The sequence below is a fragment of the Carya illinoinensis genome, chromosome 8 (assembly GCF_018687715.1).
Source record: "Carya illinoinensis cultivar Pawnee chromosome 8, C.illinoinensisPawnee_v1, whole genome shotgun sequence".
Lineage (NCBI taxonomy): Eukaryota > Viridiplantae > Streptophyta > Magnoliopsida > Fagales > Juglandaceae > Carya > Carya illinoinensis.
The window spans coordinates 37,340,110-37,362,507 of NC_056759.1; the positions used below are offsets into that span (position 1 = coordinate 37,340,110).

Sequence of the window (22,398 nt, forward strand, 5' to 3'; positions counted from 1 at the left end):
CTAAATTTTTGTATTTGTAGATCTGCCCTTTTGGGTTTCTTTATTTTTAAAATCTTCAAGTAAAAACTTAGTGTTTTTTTCATGCATCCGGTTATTTCTTCTATTCTACACGTCCAAGCACCAAAGATCCATAAATAAAAGTTATGTTAGAATGAAGTGAGGATGGAGCGGACTATAAAAGGAGTGAATGAAGTACAAATGGTCCACTTTTGTTTGGAGAGTAAGAAGTTTAGTTTTCACTTTTATTCTCAGACAGAAGGCAAATTTTATTTCTGAAGATTTTCAATGTCGTTTTACAAATAAAGGCTGATCCTTTCAAAATATAGATGGTGGCTTGGCTACCAACAAGCTGTTTATCATAACTAAACCGTGGATGACCCGATTGATTGATATGATTATGGGGTATGATGTAGATGCAATCCAAGTATTTTCATTTTTCTATATAATTTCCTTTTTCAAAATTTCTCTTCCAAGGTGTATCTAGTTTTTTTTTTTCAATTAGATTATACCCAATGCAAAGACCTGATCCACAATACAAAGAAAAACAAATCAACATCATTATCCAAGAAGTAATTGAAAAGAAAATGGTATAATCTAATTGAAAAGGTGATAAATTATAATCAACCTCAAGTAACTGTGTAGATCTTTGAAAAAGCCATGTCTATCATCTTTTGGTGCACATTCGGTATGCAAAATTGCTTGTACATAACAGAACTGAAACTGGTGCTAATTAAAGATGACCTGTTGTTGTTGTTTGTAGATGTACGTACTCCAACATGAATGAGATTGATGTGTTTTAATATTTTGTTTTGGATAAATAGTTTAATTATTTAGATTATGCTGTCTCATAGGTTTATAGTTTTTCAAAAATAGTCCCAAAATCATCATATATTAAAGGAAAATAGGTATTCAAATTTGAAGTAGGCATTTTAACAAACTAGGAGCTTCAATTTATAACATCCTAATTTGCTTTCTCCCAAAAACTTTAGGGTAGATTGATGATCACCTAGTCTTACGTCTAAAATAAGAAAAAGGAAATCATAAATCTTTTATTTGAGCTTAGCTCTTTGAACTTTAGATTGGGATTCTTACAACCAAAAGAAAAAAGCCACGTGTACAATTATATGTAATAAGAGAAAAACTTGGTATAAAAGCTCGCAATCGAATAATATTGATACACTTACCAGTTTCTTTGAATACATTAGTAAAGAAAACATGAATACAACTTGAGGGGATTAGATATCCCCTCAATCACCCTAAAAAATTGATAAAACAAGAAAATAAACATGACTCGAAAATTGGTATCAGATAATTAGTATGGTCCCATAGTTGAAGAAAAACAATGAGGAGATAAAAGTTAAAAGAATTGTAGGTATAGATCAGGTAGGGCCGTGAAGGGGGGAGAGTATGCTATGGTGGTGTGGCAGTGCATGAGGACCATACATGTACAGAAAACGGCACGTATGGCTCATGCACGCATTGATCAAAATAGTAGAAGAGTGAGTTGCAAACTGAATGAGGAGACATTTGGGTGGTGCATGCATGGCTGCAATTGGAGCCTAGATTTGAAGATCAAATTTTTTGAAATAAAAGACAAAAAATCAAGAAAATAAGGAAAAAAATGCTAGTAAGCCAACCAACGGCCAACTATAAGAGAGTGGCTTTAAAAAAGGGCCAAAATCAATACCATACGGGCAGCATGCATGTGGTAATTGTTACATGTGCTGCAAATGGCTTTTGACAAACATGCACAAGCGGAAGACTTCTTTTGGATGGTGGAAGAGGTCGATGAAGAACTGACACTTCATTCGTGGTGTGCAAGTGAGATTGTGGATGAAATACACTGTATCTAAAGAGACAAGCGTCAGTGGAAGAGGGAAGGGCTCTTGGTGGGGGTTTCTTTCCAGGGGGAGGGAGGGATGTTGAACAATCTCATATACCCTCATATTTTGTTCTTGGCATTAAAATTATAACTCCTTGCCCAAACCCACGAAGGAAAAAGGAAACAGTACCTACTTTCAGGTAGGTCAATCTATTGGTGGGATAGACTTCGAAAAACCTTGGCAATTGCTGTTGATTAGTGGTATATAACATACCTTATTTGACCCTATCCAACCTCGACCTTTTGTGGAGTTGGTACATATACTCAAGTAGTAGACGCTTGGGCTTCAGGGAGAGGGTGTGGCTTGATATCTCTACACCGCATGTACGTCAAAAACTATCTTGGTAGCTCTTCCAAAAGGGCTTGGACCACATAAATATGTCCACCTGCACATGGCACACAACGACTATGTTATAGTTTAAGTTAAATGATGGGGTTGAAGCAAAAACAACACGGCTGCAACAAGATAAAAGTAAAAGGAAACTATTCATGCCATTCGATACAAAAGTCAATAAGCCCAAACAGATAATACAAACGTCAACGAAAAAATGAAGTTGAACTGACTTTTGGGTTGTAAATGAAGAAGCCAATTTGTTTGGTGTTGGTCAACCTTGGTCAGTCAATGTTTAATCCATAAAGAGTTAAAAAAAACACGCAAAATTAAGGACCAAGACAGTGGTGCATGGCAACAGCAGTTCATGCGTCAAACACAATTTCAGTGTTCAAACCCACCCTTTAATCCTTTCTTCACTCCATCAATGAATAATTATCTAACTAGGCATTGCAATCAACAATGTGGTTTTGTTGCTTTCTCTCTCCCCATAAAAAAGCTCTTAATTGTCTCTAAAAAAGTCTCCCTCCCAACCTCACGCTACGAGGAATGAAGTACGTCCCAACTTCTCCCTCTTCTTTCCCTCCTTCCTTCCTTTCTCAATGAGATGTTGTGCTTGATCCACATAGTAAGTTAGGGCTTCTTACTTTCCCTCAATGGGGGGAAACTATATGCACATGAGATGTTGTGCTCATATTCTGAACCTTGTCATGAATGAGGGTCTTAAGGAGTGTAATGACGCCATTACAATGGTTAGAAATGCGGTTATATATGTGCACTCCTCCCCTGCAAGGTTAGAGAAGTTTAAGAGATGTGCAGAAAAAGAGAAAATTGATTGTAAAAAAATGTTGTCCCTTGATATGCAAACCCGATGGAATTCAACTTACATAATGTTGGAGGCGGCTGAAAAATTTGAGAAGGCTTTTAGGCGGATGGAGAGTGAGGACCACAATTTTCTCTCTTATTTTAAGGATAGAAACATTGGGCCTCCTAGAGCTAAGAAGTGGGAGACAATGCTGGTATTTGTAAAATTTTTGAAGATGTTTTATGATGTCACTTGTAGATTTTCTGGGTCTTTGTATGTCACGACAAATACCAGTTTTTTGGAGATTTATATGCTTCAAAAAGAGTTGGTTAGGCTGAGTGAGAGTGACAATAATTTTTTGATGAATATGCCAGTAAGCATGAGAATTAAATATGATAAGTATTGGGGTTCATTGGATAGGATGAAGTTGATGTTGATTGCAGTTGTGCTTGATCCATGTAGTAAGTTAAAGCTTCTTACTTTCCACCTAAAAAAAATTCATGATGAGTGTCGGGCTGAAGAGTTGGTGTCAAATGTGAGACAATTATTATCAGATTTGTATGCGGAGTATAATGATGCGTTCGGTTCTAGCTCGACTAACTCGACTGAACATGTTCCCCCTCTACCATCTACATCCATAAAAGTTGGTGAAGACAATCGTGAGTCACAATTTTTTTATGAGTGGTTGCTAGCATTGAGTGCCTCTGGATCTACATCTACCAAAACAGAGATTGACCGGTATTTTTCAGATGGTTGTGAGGCATTCAACCAATCTTTTGACTTGTTGAACTGTGGAAAGTTAATGAGCCTAACTATCCTATACTTGCGAGGATTGCACAAGACTTATTGCCCATGCCTGTTTCCACGGTTGCATTAGAATCAGTATTTAGTACGAGAAGTCGTTTACTTGATCCTTTTTGGAGTTCATTGGCTCCGAGAACTGTTGAGGCACTTATTTGTACTCAGAATTAGTTGCAACGTCCATCAACCCCAATTGATATTCAAGAGGTCAAGGATAATGTTGAAAGTTTTGTGGTAGAATCTGGTAATGTTTTTCTCATTCAATTTCCATATTCATTTACTTTTATAATTTAATTTAAATTCTTTTTCATTATCCTAATTTATTAATATTGATTATTTGATGTTTTTCTATATAGAGTTAGGAGCATCGTGCATCACAACTATTGATGACTGAAGAGTCGATATTGCATTGGACATCTATTTGGAATCTTGGAGACTTGAAGAATGAAGATTTGTGAAATTTTAAGACAATTTGGTTTTATTTGGAATCTATATTTGGAACAATCGTTGCTTATTTGCTTAAGACAATTTGGTTTTGTTTGTAATGTGTATTAAACATTTAGTGGAGTTTTTTATTTATTTGTTTTTATTTAAGTAGTAATTAGTATATAAGACTATAAGTAGTATTAGTAATTATTAGTTACTAGTAGTATAAATGACATTAAAATTAAAATGAAATTGAATATTTAAATTTAATTTTAAAATTTCAGCAAATAAAAGCCAACAAATATTGATGATCTTAACTAATGAATTGAGCCCAAAAAGAGGATGAATTGGGCTTTAAAAAGGCCCAAACTGTATAGAACCGACCAACCGACCGTGAACTGGCCGGCAAGTGGTCCGGCCAATTTTACCCCCCTTGCACGGTCGGTTTCGGCCAGGTTCCATGGCTAGCAAAGGTCGGCCGGTCGGTTTCAAGTTTCCAACAAAACCGAACCGTAATGTCGGTTTTTCACCCCTACCTCAATCTTCTCTCCAATCTAGATCTTCTCATTCCATTTCTCCAATTTTTAAAAAAATTTCCCCTCATCTTCTTCCTTCTTTTGTCTCTATTTTGTTAGGTCTTGGAGGTTAGTTCTACTGCTGTCCGACCATTTCCAACCACCACAAGCAATGTTTTGAATACCGTACCGGATGTCGTACCGGTCAAGGCACTGGAACTAAATATTTCGGTACCAGTACCGTTTCTGGATAGTCGATATATAAATAAATTATATATATAAATATATATAAATTATATTTCAAAATAATAATCTATATATGAATAAATTATACATGAATACATATATATATAAATTGTAAATAGTCTGATATGAATTGGGGGTCAAAAAATGAGATTATAACTTAAAAAAATGAAAAAAAAAAACATAAAGGCCGAAATACCGGCCGGTACAGGCCGAAATACAGGCCGGTACCGGCCGGTACGAAACAGGTACCTTACCTGTACCGGCCTGGTGACCGGTACGGTACGGTACGGTACCAAAAACACTGACCACAAGCCCACCATATATAGAATCCCCACCATTTGATCACCCATAGCCACTGCACTCAAGTACCAAACAACCACACATATTGCCACTCGCCACCAATGACAAGCATCGGTGGCACTCGCCACCCCTCGCCTGCTCTCTTTTCGACAGTTAACTCTTCTTTACTTGCACCTCAAGTTCCTAAAGTGTTTTTCAGTCATTTAATTTCGTTTTCACCTCGATTTTTGGCACCCTGGCACCATTTTGCTGGAAATGTAAACTCTCAATTTGTTTTGGTCAATCCACTTATGACCTCCACATGCCTTATCTTTGATTTGGTTGCTGGCCGATCTACCATCCACCACCACAAGATCAATATTCTGATTGGTGCATGAGGCCCATGTGTCACCTTCCTCAATAGTTTCCTTCCTTTTTTGAGAAACAAACTCTCTTCTTATTTGCTAGAAGCAAACATTTGTTCTTGCTTATTATTCTGAGAATAGGGAAGATGTGAGCATGGGGACTCTCCCAACACTCCAAAGCAGTTAATTATGGTGCAACATTACCACCGTGGCTCTCAGTCACAAGACCACAAGCTCCTAGTTGCATCGCACCAAGAATAACCTTTTATGACAGTTCCCTCAATTTGGCAAAGAAACATGCATCTAGACCCAATTTTTAGCTCCATATGTGCACGTGCCATTATGTACTTACCATGAACATCTCGCATTGGAAGAAACTGTACAATGTCACGTGTAGCAACACAATCTGTAGAGCTCTCTAATCGTTGTCCTTTATCAGCATCAAGGACCTGTTACAAAAACTTAAGTTAGATGACAGATTAACATGAGGGTAAGTTCAAGTTCTAGGAAAACAATGCCATACCTCCATTTGTCCAAAATCTGCACCTCCCACTCCGACTATAAGAATTGATAGTGGAAGATCAGGTGCCTTCACCAAAGAGTCTTTCATTTCTTGAAGGTCTGTAAGGACTCCATCCTAGAAAAGGTGACAATTTATTTGATTACCAAATGATGGATTGAAGGTGGAAAGAGACAACAAATGAAGTTAATTATTCTATTTACTGTAATAATGAGCAAGACAAAGTACTTTTTGTTGTTGTATGAAACAGATTGGCTTGCAATTTGAGCAGTAGTTTTAATCACTTGGCCAAACACGTTAATCCTGCCAAAGTAACATTATGTAGAGCACTTGCATAAGCAGACATGATGCCTTCAACTCCTTCGAACTATTGAAAATTAGAAGCTAAATGCGTTACTTGAGGAGTAGGAACATGTAGTTTTCATTAGGATGATACTAATGCTATGCAACAATCACAAATCACTTGATTTCAATGTCAGTCTTATAATGGTACAGATCATTTTCATTATGTTAACAATTGTACAAGGCAGAAAAAAAGCATTGTACGTAGAGTATAACATATAGCATTATGAAGAGTATTGGGTGATAACTTGATCAATCCATTTGATTTTTGTCGTTTTCATTTACTTAAAAAAAATTTTGAAGGACCATAAAGACTTTCTAAAGCCTATAATTAATTGCCTATCTAAAATGATTGTATATAACAGTTTTGCATGTGTTGTGGTTATCTATACTCGATGTTTTTTCAACTAATGCGTTTACCAACTTCTTACTTAATTGGTTGACGCTGACTATGACACCCAAACAAAGCAAAAAATATAAATATTAAACAAGATAGATAGTCCTGTGGAAATGCTAGTAGATGCAAACCAAAATGTTGCAATGTTGCATCAGAGATGAAGAAACAATAATTATAAAATGGGCTCTTCTCACCTCAAAGCTACCTGCGCTTCCATTCAGGTTGAAGCAATGTGAGATGGTTCCATCAAATGTTTTCCCACCGAAGCCCCAAGCAGGAAAGCGCCTATTAGAATCATAAAATTGAATGACTTCCCCAACCTCCATTATAGCCTGAAACAAATTCAGTTATCAAGCAGATAATAACTTCACCCATCAACAATATTAATTTCTTTAAATACAGGCTAACAGAAGGCCCCCTTAACAAACCAGAACAAATAAACTTGTTTTTTCTCAAAAACTCAAGAAAGCAAATTGGATATTGAAAATAAGCCATTTGATCAAACTGAGTTAAAACAGAAATAAAAGAAAGCAATTTAGAAACATGTTTAGGGACCAAACTTCATAATATATATATATATATGAACCAAATCAAGATAACAACTAATTTCCCAGGTCAGTGTTATATGTGGGGAGGTAAATTTGGGGGTCAATATCATAATGAAAATACAACTCATGAGCTCATATAGGAGAACTAGATATGGAGGAGAGGAAGGACATGCCAATCGATCCAAAGAATTTGCCTATACTAGTTTTGGAGTCAAAATAATACGCTGTTGAAAGCACCAGATCAGGATGCACAGACTCACCTTTTGATAAGAATTTAACTGGCCGGAAGGATCAACGTAGTGTAAAGAATCTGGGTTACGAGGATTTCCATTAGAGGCTAGACCAATTAAAATTGAATATTCAAATTATTAATAAGATATTGGAGTGAAACATCTACAACCAGAAAAGAGAGAACAAAAAATAAAAAAATCAATTATCACGTGTATAAATAGTCTTCTAGAAATTACTTACCTGTAAAGTCAATTGCAACCATAAGTTAAGCTCAAATCCACAAGAAACGTAATCAAGAAAGCTGTATTGTTCCTTCTAATAAAATTGATCCACACAGAGCTCTCCCTTCAAAACCTATATTGATGAATCATTGAACAAATGCAAATTCAAATAAAATGAATAAACCAAAATATTTTAAAAAATTCTACTGCAATTATGAATAAGTACCTTCTTGTGACCATGATGAGATTTTATGGTAAGATTTGCACCACTTCTACCTTCATGAAGTTTTTCCAGGTCAGCCATTGACTTCTGAAGTTTACTGATATGGTAAATTTAAGAACAGTATCTTCTTTAGAACCAGAGACTAAACTCAGATAACAAAGGAAACCAAGCAAAAATGAATCCGCAGATTATCGAAATTCCACTTACCCAATAAGCGAATGTTTGCCATTGCTATTGAAATCAAAGCACTCGATAATCAATGGGTTATCCGGCAACAAGCCAAATGTCATGCACCACATGCATCTTCTTAATCATCCAAATAGCAGAATATCCTGTAATATAGTGTGATCAAATCATCAAGTGACAAGTTTACCTTACTTCCAAACTGCTGCATACTCAGTTAGGCATAGGGATTTCCATTTTGGATTTAAATTGTTGTTCACTACTTCAGTCTTGCATATTGGAATGGAGCCTCCACTCTCAACAATTCTAGATATTCTTAGAAAAGGGTCCTAGAATAAAGTGATGAATTTTAAGGATGAAACAAACAACGAATATACATGCATACATAACATAAAGCTTTGCAAATACATGCACTTTTACAAAAATATGTCCTTGTTATCCACGTAAGAACAATGGAGCATCATCTCAACAACCCTCCTTGAAGCAACTGTTTCCTCTGCATGGATGGTGAGTACCCCTAAGTTCCGCAAACCCACATGCCCAATTTTACTACGAAGATTAACGGTTAAACTTCGATTTTGTTTGGTAAGTACCTGCCATGGAAGAGGGGGGAAGGATTTGATGTTCAGTAAGGTTAAAAATGGCAGCAATTGCAACATGCTCTTCAACTGCATCGATGGTAACCTGATATCTTAATATATCACTTAATTGGAGAAAAAGCTCTCATGATAGTCTTTCTGCTATTGAAGCTTTTAATACAAAAATTCTGAAAATTGATATAATTTTATACTCAATTTGCACCAGCTTAGTGAATATGCATATGCATTCTCAATGAGCTTGATTGATCCCAAGGCAGCATACCTCTGATAGAACACACGTGGCCTCTCCAAGAAAATATTGATCCTTCAATTTCAGTGTCTGAAACACAACAGAAATAGATATATTTATAAGTGCAACAGAAAAATGGTTCATACAAATTTTCTAAAAATTATAGATCATATGGTAATAGTTTAACATTATGTTTTCCTCTGGTGTTTTGTCTCTCATCCAACTCAGATTTTATCTGCACTTCTCCCATAAGTTGGTTTCTTTTCTTACATGACTAAGATTAAAAACAATGACAATCTTAGGTTGACATAAATATGCAGTTGGCATCCAATAGTCATTTATTATTGTTCTCGAATTTTTTTTTTTTTTTTTTTTTTTTTGCCAATTCAATGTGTTTAACCATGTATCAACAAAAATACAACTGAACAGGCTAGTGAAAGTATAATGTCATCTAACCAACACATATTTTCTCAGAAAAACTAGTAAAAGAGTTCTAACCTGCAATTTGCAGTATTTAGCACTTAAAAAGTGTTGGAAGAGATACTACAGACACACTTAGCATGTACACTTTTTCTTGTATAATGTTGGTACAAATTATATTTGGAAAAACACAACGTACAAAGATGTAAAATATTAGATACTCGAGAGCAAAAACTATGATGTACCTTCACAGGTATATTGTGATATTTGGTATCAACATCATATACATGAAATCTAGAGCGAAAATAAAGAAGGGAAGTGCGAGTGAGTCAAAAGCAATCAAATCAAAATAGGAGTTTCTGTAATAAATAAAATAACTATATCTACAAAAAAGATAGGCATTTAAAATGAATTTGTAAAGCTTACACCAATGGCTGTACAATTTCGAACTGGAATGCAACTGTAACTTTTTCTATCCAAATGGGATTTAATCTATTCAGTATAACCTCAGTGCGGCCTAACTCCTCTAGTTTTCCAATATATTCTTCGTATATACCACTGCCATGGGATCACTTTGAACAGAACAATATCTATTTTAGCTCAAACAACAGTAAGACAATCCATACCAAAATATGTACATAAAAAAACTACTGTGTATTGAAAAACTCGAACCTTGAAAGCTAAATAATCACCTTTTTCAAGAAACGGTCAACATGAAGTATTAGTTCAGCTCGCTACCCGTGTAAATACTACTTATGATAAATGTAAACTGAACACTACCAGGATGGGAATCCCATGAAAACTACTTGTAAACTTGAGAAGAAAGAAAAACACCAGAAACTTGGGCTGTTAGCTCAGTTTTTAGCAATTTTGATCAAACAAAGATGGTGTCCAGGATTTAGTCATCCAAAGGTTAAGCTGAAGAGATACAGAAGAAGCAAGAAACTCTTCGACTTTGAAATCATTTCTTGTTTGAGAAACTCCTAATGGAAGACATATATCCTCCTGATCAGTAAACGCAGGACACAAGTACAAACTAATATATTATTAAGAACACCAAAAACAGAACAAACTAAATTATATCACTAATTATATCACTAAGCACTGTAGTTTTTCTACCCAAGTTTTTCATCAGTGTATAGTAACTACCCATACTAACCAAGACAGTTATCGATCTACATAGATAGTAATCCAACTCATTACAAGAGTATGGCTACCAATATCTTATGTAAACAAAATACTGTCAAAATAGTAACTTAACTTTTTTTTATATTGGTAAATAGACATAGTCCAAGTACACAGAACATATAAAAATAGTAGCTTAACATAAAGTAATGATCAGCTTACATGCCCATTTCCCCTCTGTTTTGGTTGTATCTCTTGAAGTGAAAATCACATAGTAAAATGTACTTCAACATAATGAACCAAAATTGTGATAGTTATCTCAAAATTTAGAGCTGATTAATTCATAGAATTATGTTAACTCGAGAAATATTATACCAGAGTTTTGAATTCATACAAATTCAAAGTGTGGTTTGGATCATAATTTCCAGTCCGTGCTAAGCATAGAAAATATATAGGTGATGAAGGTGGACATTAGAGTAGCTAAACAAATGATTCGGCAAAGGAAAGATGCTAGTATAAACCCTCAGTAAACATCACTATCAAACATATGGTTATGTTTAGAGGTATACCTTTGAAATGATGTCACGATCTCGCAAGTGAATTGCTGATAGGGATAACTGCAGCACAGATTAAAATGCATGAATACATTTTGAAAAAGCAAAACAAATGAGTTAACATTACATACATAAATAAAAAGAAACTAAAAACAAAAGAGCCACGCATGCAGATAAAATAACAATTCCAGATTTCAAAATCTCCTATAATACTGATAACCGATCCCATCCCCTGTAAAATCTTTGTTAGGCAATATAATGCTTTGGAGCTTGCCGTTATTCCACCCATTTCTTTCTAGTAAGGGGCAACAGAACCGCACAATTTCCCTCTGTTGGAGATGAAAGAAATGGCAGGTAACCCTTTTCAAGAATATAGGTGGCACTTCAACCTTAGGCACTTAAAAATGAGAAATATTCAACTCCTGCACAATACTAAAAGGCAACATGTCGCTTCATACAACCTCGTTAGTCTCCAATTTACTAATATTCCGTTAAAATATCTAGCTTGACTAAAACATTTACTGCAGTCTTAAATTTAAGAAGTTGGTTACTATGTGGGTTATCAATTTAGTCAATCAAAACATCATCGTTTATCTATACACCAAAACACATGGCACCCCGACCATGCTATCCATTCCTGATTCTGAGAAACTAGTAATAGGCCAAACATTTAAATGATAGAATATCAGAGGCAACATTGCATGCCCCGCATGCTTCATTTATCAAGCAAAACTCATAGCTTTAAGAACGTTAAGTGTTAGAACAAAGCATGCATCCCATACATGCTACGTACAACAACATGCAACCCATGCGCAACCTGCAGCTGTTGCAAATAACTCCAAGCAACACGCATAGCAGCATGCAACGGCAATACAGCAAACACAGCAACATCAGGAGCAGCAGCACTCAACGACAGATAGTACAAGTCACATGCAACGTACACAGCAGCAGCACGAGCCTCTCAGATTACTTTGTACAAATCATCCTTTGTAACAACCAAACATTTCTTAGTTGTAAAGCTGTCCTAGCACTAGAGAATATTCGGTTTTACCTTTGTGTATATATTGAGAGGCTTTGCCTCAGAGTAATGTAAGTAGAGTACGTGAAAGAATTAAATACAGAGGAGTTCTTCTTTCAACATGGTATCAGAGCATACCTAAGGACTCATCGTCCAACTCTTCTTCATACTACATTATGACTGATTCTTCTGCCGCCCACTCCTCTTCCTCCACTCCCACTTCTCTTCCTTCCTTACCTTCACCTACCCTCTCTCACATTCTTTCAGTGAAGCTTACGCCTAAAAATTTCCTACTATGGAAAGTTCAACTTGTACCTTATCTACGAGGCCAACGCCCTTTTAAATATGTTGATGGCTCTTGTCCAGGCCCACCTCATCAACTACCCGATGCCTCATCAAACCCAGAATATGAAACATGGTTTCAACAAGACCAGCTGGTCATGTCGGCTTTGATATCCTCTCTTTCCGAATCCATCATTCCTCAGGTTGTTGGTTGTGTTTCTGCTCGTGAGGTTTGGCTATCCTTAGAATCTGCTTATGCTTCTTCCTCCCAAGCCCGTCTCATTCAAACTCAACTTCAGCTTGCTTCCCTTAAGAAAGGTTCTGATTCAATATCAACCTATTTTCAAAAAGCCAAATCTCTCGCTGACACTATGGCAGCTGCTGGACGCCCTTTACCTTCCCCTGATTTTATACCTTACCTTTTAGCTGGGCTTGGACCAGAATACGATGCCTTAGTCTCATCTGTATCAGCTCGAGTTGACCTTATTTCTACAGAGTCACTCTTGAGTCTTCTTCTAGCTCACAAAGCTAGACTACAACATCACACTGCCAATATTTCACTCTTCTCATCTGAAATATCAGCTAATTTTACCACTCGCTCCCCTGCCTTCAGTCGAGGTCGTGGCCGTAGCCGTCAAAACTATGGTTGAAATCGTGGAGCTCGTTCAGGCAACCGTGGCCGAGGTCCTTCTAGTTTCACAGGTACACACTCTACTGGTTCCTCTACAACTGATTCTAAACCAGTTTGCCAAGTGTGTAACAGGATTGGCCACACGGCTCTTACGTGTGTCTATCGATTCAACCAAGCCTACACATCCGTAGCTCCAGCCTCAGCTCACTACAGCTCATCTAACTGCACTTCAAACGATGCTTGGTACCCCGATATAGCGGCAACAAATCACATTACGAGCGACGTTGCTAACTTGAACCTTCAGTCTGCAGAATACCATGGTTTTGACCAACTTCATGTCGGTGATGGCTCCTCTCAACCAATCTCGCACTTTGGTTTAGCTCTCTTTCCTTCCTCTTCATCTCATTTCCTTTTAAACAAGATGCTTTGTGTTCCTTCTTTTACCAAAAATCTTATCTCTGTCCGACAGTTTTGTTCAGACAATAACGTATTTTTTCAATTTTTCTCTGACCATTTTTGTGTAAAGGACTGCAAAACGGGAACCCTATTGCTCTAAGGGACAACAACACCTAACAGCCTTTATACCTTCGCATCACAGCTTCCTCAAGCTAACTCCAGCTCTCTCTCTTCCATTCCACTTTGGCACTCACGTCTTGGCCGTCACTCCCTCAAGATTGTTTGTTCCATACTCTGCAACAATGACCTTCCTTTTGCTGAAATGTCTTCAACAAATTTTTGTAATGCTTGTGTTATGGCAAAACATCACCACCTATCAGCTACTACCAGAACCACTAAGTCTGTTGAACCATTTAAGCTTGTTTTTAGTGACTTATAGGGACCTTTCCCCCATGTTTCAGTTGAGGGTTTTCGTTTTTACATATCATTTGTAGATGATTATTCTAGACATACATGGTTGTTTCCAATGCAACACAAGTCTCAAGCGCTATCCATTTTTACAAAATTTAAGGCTTATGTTGAATTACAATTCAATACCAAGATTAAACAACTTCAAACAGACTAGGGAGAAGAATTTCGATCTTTTTCTGAAATACTCTCTAAATCTGGAATAATTCACCGTGTTTCGTGTCCTCATGCCCATACCCAAAATGGTATAGTGGAACGAAAGCATAGGCACATTGTAGACTCAAGACTAGCTTTACTGGCTCATGCCTCTGTTCCATTAACTTTTTGGCCCTATGCTTTCCAACATGCCATACGCTTAATAAACATGCTTCCATCCCCTTCTCTTAACAACTTATCTCCTTTTTTTCTTCTCTACAAAACTGACCCTGACTTTACATCCCTACGAGTATTTGGATCGGCTTGTTGGCCTCTAACTCGCCCATTTAATCCTCATAAATTTGACTATAGGGCTTTACAATGTGTTTATTTTGGCTTAAGCCCGGCTCATCGAGGGTCCATTTGCTATCACATTCCATCAAAGAGTGTTTACATATCAAAGGATATAAAACATGATGAAGACAATTTTCCCTTTGCATACATCTCCAAGCTCAACTTACGGTCTGAACCCAAATACGTATCTCTTCCTCTATTTCACTCTGCTCCAGATCAATCTCAGCAAGTCCAATCCATTCTAGGACCAGCCCCTACTTCATCTTCTCCACCAAATCTTCCTCCATCACAGACCATGTAACCTGGTATTCTGCAGCAAACTCGTTCGGTAGTCACTCGCTCGCAAAGTGGTTCATCACGTCCCAGACAGTTTACCAATGGTACCATTCGTTGGCCACCTCCACGTGCTCACATATCTCTTGCTTCCAACATTCCCGAAACTCCCACTTGTTTCTCTGTTGCCCAGAAATATTCAGAATGGAGAGAAGCCATGTCAAATGAATTTAACACACTCTTAGAAAATGATTCATGGACTCTTGTGCCTACTTCTAAAGCTGTTAATATTATCTCATGCAAATGGTTTTACAGAACTAAGCGTCTTGCGGACGGCAACATCGAATGATGGAAAGCAAGGTTGGTCGCTAAGGGATTTCTTCAACAACTAGGTCTTGACTATGATGAGACCTTCAGCCCTGTCATAAAAGCAACAACAATTTGATTTGTTCTAGCCCTTGCTGTGAACAAAGGGTGGTCTGTTCAACAGTATGACGTGCAAAATGTGTTTCTTCAGGGCCACCTGTCCTAAACAGTTTTCATGTCACAACCTCAAGGCTTCATCCACCCTCAGTACCCCACTCATGTGTGCAAGCTACACAAGGCTATTTACGGGCTTAAGCAGTCACCAAGGGCCTGGTACTCTCGATTGAGTGAGAAACTGGTTGATCTCGATTTTACAATATCCACTGCCGACTCCTCTTTATTTGTTTACATAGATAGAACTGCTATCATTTATATTCTAGTCTATGTAGATGATTTAATAATCACAGGTTCAAGCACGGCACTTATCACTACTTTTCTTCAAGCATTACGTTTGGAATTTCCCATCAAAGACCTCGGCAAAATACATTTTTTTCTGGGCATTGAAGCAAACTACACAAGTGATGGACTCCTTCTCACGCAAAGCAAATACATTGCAGACCTGCTAGCTCGAACCAACATGGCCTCTGCTAAGCCTGTTAAAACACCAATGTCAACATCTGAGAAGCTTAGTCTTCATGCTGGAAATTTGTTTGAAGATCCCACATTATACCGCAGCACCGTTGGTTCTCTCCAGTACCTATCATTCACAAGACCGGATTTAGCTTTTGCAGTAGGCAAGGTATGCCAGTACATGCACGCTCCAAGGGTTCCTCACTGGTAGGCAGTAAAAAGGATACTTAGATATTTAAAGCATACCTCTCAACTTGGCCTACTTTTAAGCAAATCCGCCTCCACGAACATAGCTGCATTCTCAGATGCAGATTGGGCAGGGTGCCCTGATGACAGGAAATCAACCAGTGCATATTGCATTTTCTCTGGTGCTAATCTCATCTCATGGTCCTCTAAAAAGCAGCCCACAATAGCCCAATCCTCCACAGAAGCAGAGTTTAAAGCCGTAGCCAACACCACTGCAGAAATAATATGGGTGCAACACTTATGCCATGATCTTGGAGTAAACCTTCCTATTGCTCCAACCTTATTCTGTGATAACTTGGGAACAACGTATCTGTCTTCTAACCCTGTCTTCCATGCTCGAACAAAGCATGTGGAAATAGACTTCCACTTCGTGCGAAACAAAGTTCTTAATAAGTCACTTTCTGTGGCTTTTATTTCAGGAAAAGAGCAACTTGAAGATGCCTTAACCAAACCGCTGTCTGCTACAAGGTTTCAGTCGTTGTGTTCAAGTCTTCGCTTACGTTTACTGCCGCTCAACTTGAAGGGGGCTGTTAGAACAAAGCATGCATCCTATACATGCTTCGTACAACAACATGCAACCCATGCGCAACCTGCAGCTGTTGCAAATAACTCCAAGCAACACGCACAGCAGCATGCAACGGCAATACAGCAAACATAGCAGCATCAGGAGCAGCAGCACTCAACGACAGATAGTACAAGTCACATGCAACGTACACAGCAGCAGCACGAGCCTCTCAGATTCCTTTGTACAAATCATCCTTTGTAACAACCAAACATTTCTTAGCAGTAAAGCTGTCCTAGCACTAGAGAATATTCGGTTTTACCTTTGTGTATATATTGAGAGGCTTTGCCTCAGAGTAATGTAAGCAGAGTACGTGAAAGAATTAAATACAGATGAGTTCTTCTTTCAACATTAAGTATGTAACATTTCAGAACCTTTGAAATACACACAAACCGATCCTCTACCATGCAACGAAAACTACTTCTTTGATAATTTTAAACATATATGTATTGAAAACAAAACAACAACACTAAACATGAATACAAAATGTTACAACTTAGAAAGATGTGAAGTAAAGTTATCGACTGAGAAGAAGAAATTCTGAATTGTATATTATTGTGTATTATCTGAAGTTACAGGTCTGCTTTTATACATGTAAAATACTGAAGGCTATAAAGGTAAACATATCATAACCAACGTAACTAACTAACAGAACTAGTTATCTAATAGTCTCCCTCAAGATGAATTGTATATATTATGCACATTCATCTTGGACAAAAGAGAAAAGAAAGAATTAAAACCCAATGGTTTAGTTAGGATGTCTGCAACTTGATGAGCTGAAGATACATGTAAAGTTCGAATGATGCCAGCTTGTATTTTCTCCCTTATGATGTGACAATCTAACTCAATATGCTTTGTTCTTTCATGAAACACTGGGTTGGCAGCAATATGTAAAGCAGCTTGGTTATCACAGAACAATAGTGAAGACTTGGAAAGTGTTTGATGCAAGTCTGAAAGTAAAGAAGTAATCCAAGTGATTTCACATACTGCACATGCCATGGACCTATATTCGGCTTTAGCAAATGACTTGGACACAGTTTTCTACATCTTTGATTTCCAAGACACAAGTGAATCTCCAATGAACACACAGAAACCAAAAATTGATCTTCTTGTGTTAGGGCAGCTAGCCCAATCTGAGTCAGCAAAGGCTTTTAATTGAATGGAAGAGGATGCTGGAAAAAAAAAAGTCTTTGTCCTAGAGCCTTTTTAATGTATTTCAAAATTCTCATAGCAGCTTGCATGTGTGGCACTTGAGGTTGATCAAGGAACTGGCTGGGATGATGCACAGAAAAGGTAATGCCTGGTCGTGTATTGGTAAGATACAATAATCTTCCAATAAGTTTTCTATAACTTGTGCTATCTTCTATTAATTCCCCATCTTCCTTGTTGAGTTTATAGTGAGTATCCATAGGGAAATTTACTGGTTTGGAACCAAGTAAACCAGCACTATCTATCAACTCTAAAGCATACTTTCTTTGACATATGAAAATGCCTCGTTTACTTTTAGCAATTTCCATACCTAAAAAATACTTAACAGGTCCAAGATCCTTCAATTTAAACTGATCATTAAGAGCAGTTTTAATTGATTCTACAGCTGTCATGTTGCTGCTAGCTAAAAGTATATCATCTACATATATTAATAAAGCAACAAATTCAGTGCCTTTTTGCCTTGTGAATAAGGAGTAGTTTGACTTGGACTGCTGAAAACCAAGTTGAAGTAAGGCTGCTGTGAATTTGGAATTCCACTGTCTAGATGCCTGTTTCAGGCCATAGAGTGACTTCTGCAATTTTTACACACTCTAGTGTCCCCCTTTCGAAGATATCCAGGTGGTAACTTCATGTAAACATCTTCATCTAAATCTCCATATAGAAATGCATTGTTGACATCAAGATGAATAAGATGCCAACCATGTATTGCAGCCAATGATAAGAAACACCTTACTATCACCATTTTTTAAACAGGAGAAAAAGTTTCAAAAAAATCAAGACCCTCTCTTTGAGTATATTCTTTTGCTACTAATCTTAACTTATATCTCTCAATTGAACCATCAGCCTTATATTTAATTTTATAAACCCACTTACAACCAATTGGAATTTTATTTGGTGGGAGTTCAGTGAGTGTCCAGGTGTGATTTGATTCTAGAGCAGCTAGTTCAAGGGACATAGCTTCTCTCCAATGAGGGTGATGGACAACTTGATGATAAAATTCTGGTTCTATTTGAGATGAAATGGATATACTGAAGGCACGATGTGAGGATGACAATTTTGAGTAAGATATAAAATCAGAAATGTTGTAAGGAGTACTTACTTGCTTACGGAGCATACCTTCAGGAGATGTGTTGGAGGTAGAGGTTGCAAGATGACAATGATAATTCTGCAAATATTTAGGAGCTTTATGTTGTCGAGTAGATTTTCTCAAGTGAGGAAATTGAGTTTCATCTTGAATATTGAATTGGTTTGGTATGTTTGAAGAAATAGTATTTGGTAAATCAATGATGGTAGGCTCAAATTGAGATACTGTTTCAAAATGAGGTGTGGGCTGTCTGTTTGTAGTAGATATTGTTTCTGGAATGTACTTGGGTATTACAACTTGAGATGAATCAGAAGAGGATTTAAGATCAGAAAAAAAAATGGAAAAACTGTTTCATGAAACACAACATCTCTAGAAATGAGGAATGTATTTGTCTCAAGATCAAATAATTTGTATCCTTTTGTGCCGAAAGGATATCCTATGAATATACATTTTCTGGCTCTAGAATCAAACTTGAAGCTGTTTTGAGTAAGAGTTGAAGCATAACATAATGAACCAAAAACTTTCAAGTTTGTATATGAAGGAATGTTTCCATATAAAACTTCATGAGGTGACTGATTATTTAGAAGAGGAGAAGGAATCCTATTTATTATATATGTGGCTGTGAGTATACATTCACCCCAGAAATTCAAAGGCACATTTGATTGAAACCTCAAAGCTCTAGCTACATTGAGAAGATGTTGGTGTTTGCGTTCTACTCTGGAATTTTGTTGTGGTGTTTCCACACAAGATTTTTGATGGATAATTCCTTTTGAAGAGAAGAAATCTAACATGCTAAACTCTGAACCATTATCAGTTCTTACACACTGAATTTTTGCTTTAAACTGTGTAAAAACCAAACTATAAAAAGAATTGAAAATATTCCTCACATCTAATTTAGACTTCATGAGATATACCCATGTTGATCTTGAATCATCATCAACTATTGTTAGAAAGTATCTAAATCCATCATGGGTACGAACTGAGAAAGGCCCCCATATATCACAATGCAGTAATTGAAAAGGAGAGCTAGCATTGTAATTATGAGTATGAAATGACAATCTTTTATGTTTTACTAAGGGACATACAGAACAATGATTTGTATGTACCTCTTTATTTGGAAAAGAAACATCTGGAATTGATTTAGAAAGAACTTGCAATCTAGCTAATGATGGGTGGCCAAGCCTACAATGCCAGAGATGGAATTTTGAGTTTATTACTGAGTTGGTATTTGAGAAGGTAGAAAAACTATCAACAACATTAGCTTGTGGTTGTTGCAATAGATATAGACCAGCAACTCTGCTACCCTTCCCAATCATCCTCCATGGGGTAAGGCCCTGAATATAGCAATCATTAGATGTAAAGATAAAACAACATTTCTGATTGGAGGTTAGTTTGCTCACCGAAATCAGATTATATGAGAAAGATGGCACACATAGCACATCTTTTAGAATTAACTGATCAGATATTTGTACACTTCCAATATGTGTAACTGGAACATTTTCACCAATTGGAAGTTGCACAGAAGAATTGAGTTTCTGAGTTATGTTTGTAAATTAATCAATAGAATGAATTATGTGGTCTGTAGCACCTATATCGATGATCCAGGTGTTTGAATATGTATTGCTTGGCATCCTTACATTAAAGACCAAGCTGGAAATAGATTTATGGGATGAATTTATACCTGCTAAAGAGGATAATAGGTTTGGAATGAAGAAGACAATTGCTGCTTGGTGATTATCTTGAGATGGTTGTTTGTTGTGGATTAAAGCAAGTAATTGCTGACATTCTTCTTGAGAGAAAGGCAGTGAATTTTTGTATTCAAAAGAATTACTCGCAGATTAAGCCATGACTTGATTGGCTATGGAAAATTTCCCTTTCTGCTGTCTATAGTTGGGAGGATACCCATGGATCTTGTAGCATTTATCAACCGTATGGTTGGTCATCCCACAGTGAGTACATAGCAATTTTTCTTTTCTTCCTTGCTGCCTCCCAAAATTCTGTCTAGGATTTTCTGTCTTCTTACTAAAGAATGCTACTGTTTCAACATTAGATGAACGTGTTGATCCAACTTCTTGTTGTTTCTCCTCTTGGATAATTAGAGAAAATAATTTGGTAATCGGTGGCAATGGATCTATAAGCAAAATTTGTCCTCTAATGTGAAAGAAATTTTCATTCAATCCCATATAGAATTGAATAACATGCTGTCTATGTTGATATTCTAAAAACAATTTGACAGCACCACAACTGCAAGATTTTAATGCTCCACACGTACAATTGGGAATCTGATTCTAGTTAAGTAGTTCATCCCATAAGCACTTAAATTTTCGATAGTAAGCACTTACAAATAACTGATCTTGTGATAGTGATGCAAGACCCTTCTATAGTTTAAAAATTCTTGGCCCGTTTCCATGAGAAAATTGATTCTTTAATTCTTCCCAAATTTCTTTTGCAGTTGTTGCGTATATAATTGTTCCTGCAATGTCCTTTGAAACAGAGTTCAAAATCCAAGACAGTATCATCTTGTTGCATCGCTCCTACGATTCATACAAAGGATTAGAATCAGCTGGCTATTGTATGACTCCACGGATGAACCCCATCTTGTTCTTTGCCTTCAAGGCAATTTGCATTGATCTACACCATGTGTGGTAATTATCCCCATGAGGACTTGAGAAACCAACACAAAACTAGTCGAATCTCCATTCTGCAGATGATAGGGATCCACTAGTTGATCACGCATGTGAATAGAATTAGAGTTTGCTACAGAACTAGGGACAGAATTAGAGTTTGGCACTACATCAGCCATTGCAGCGAGAAAAAAAATGGAACCCTAGAGTTTCATCACTGATACCAGGTTACAACTTAGAAAGATGTGACGTAAAGTTATCGACCGAGAAGAAGGAATTCTGAATTGTATATTATTGTGTATTATCTGAAGTTACAGCTATGCTTTTATACATGTAAAATACTGAAGGCTATAAAGGTAAACACATCATAACCAACGTAACTAACTAACAGAACTAGTTATCTAATACAAAATATTTATTATTTTATTATTTACTCTTTCTGGATAACCTTTTTTTAATAAAGATTTGTACCTTGCATTTGTATAAGAATAGTATTACAGGGAATGAACCATCAAAATGAGGGGATAAACTCAGTGGCGTATTAGCATTTTCCGTAATATATATATAGGCATTAGAATGACAGTCACTACCTCGACTCGGGTGAAGCGTTGCCGGAGCCCCCGAGACCTATAGAAGAACTCAACGGCATCATTGTGGCCGTCATTGTTGTTGTTGGTAGCTGTGGAGCTATGTTGGACCCCACCCAAGGCTTGCTTTCCTCCTTCCACGTCTGAAAAGCAGTTCCCCATCTATCTCTGTCTCTCTCTCTCAAGCCCAAATGAGATTCCTTTTTTGTTTTTGTTTTCTCTTCTCTATTTAAAACCCTGGATAAATTATTTACTTATCCTCAAAAAAATTTTCAGAGCTCTTCAAACTCAACCTGTCCTTTGTATCAAAACATACAAGAAGGACCATTTTTTTATGTGTTTGGATCGCAA

At 36.9% G+C, this 22,398-nt stretch overlaps 1 pseudogene; it reads right to left on the reverse strand.

Annotated features, from left to right (window-relative positions):
* Nucleotides 1-1,125: 1,125 nt before the first annotated feature.
* Nucleotides 1,126-22,337, reverse strand: LOC122318062 (annotated as a pseudogene).
* Between the last annotated feature and the right edge of the window lie 61 nt (nt 22,338-22,398).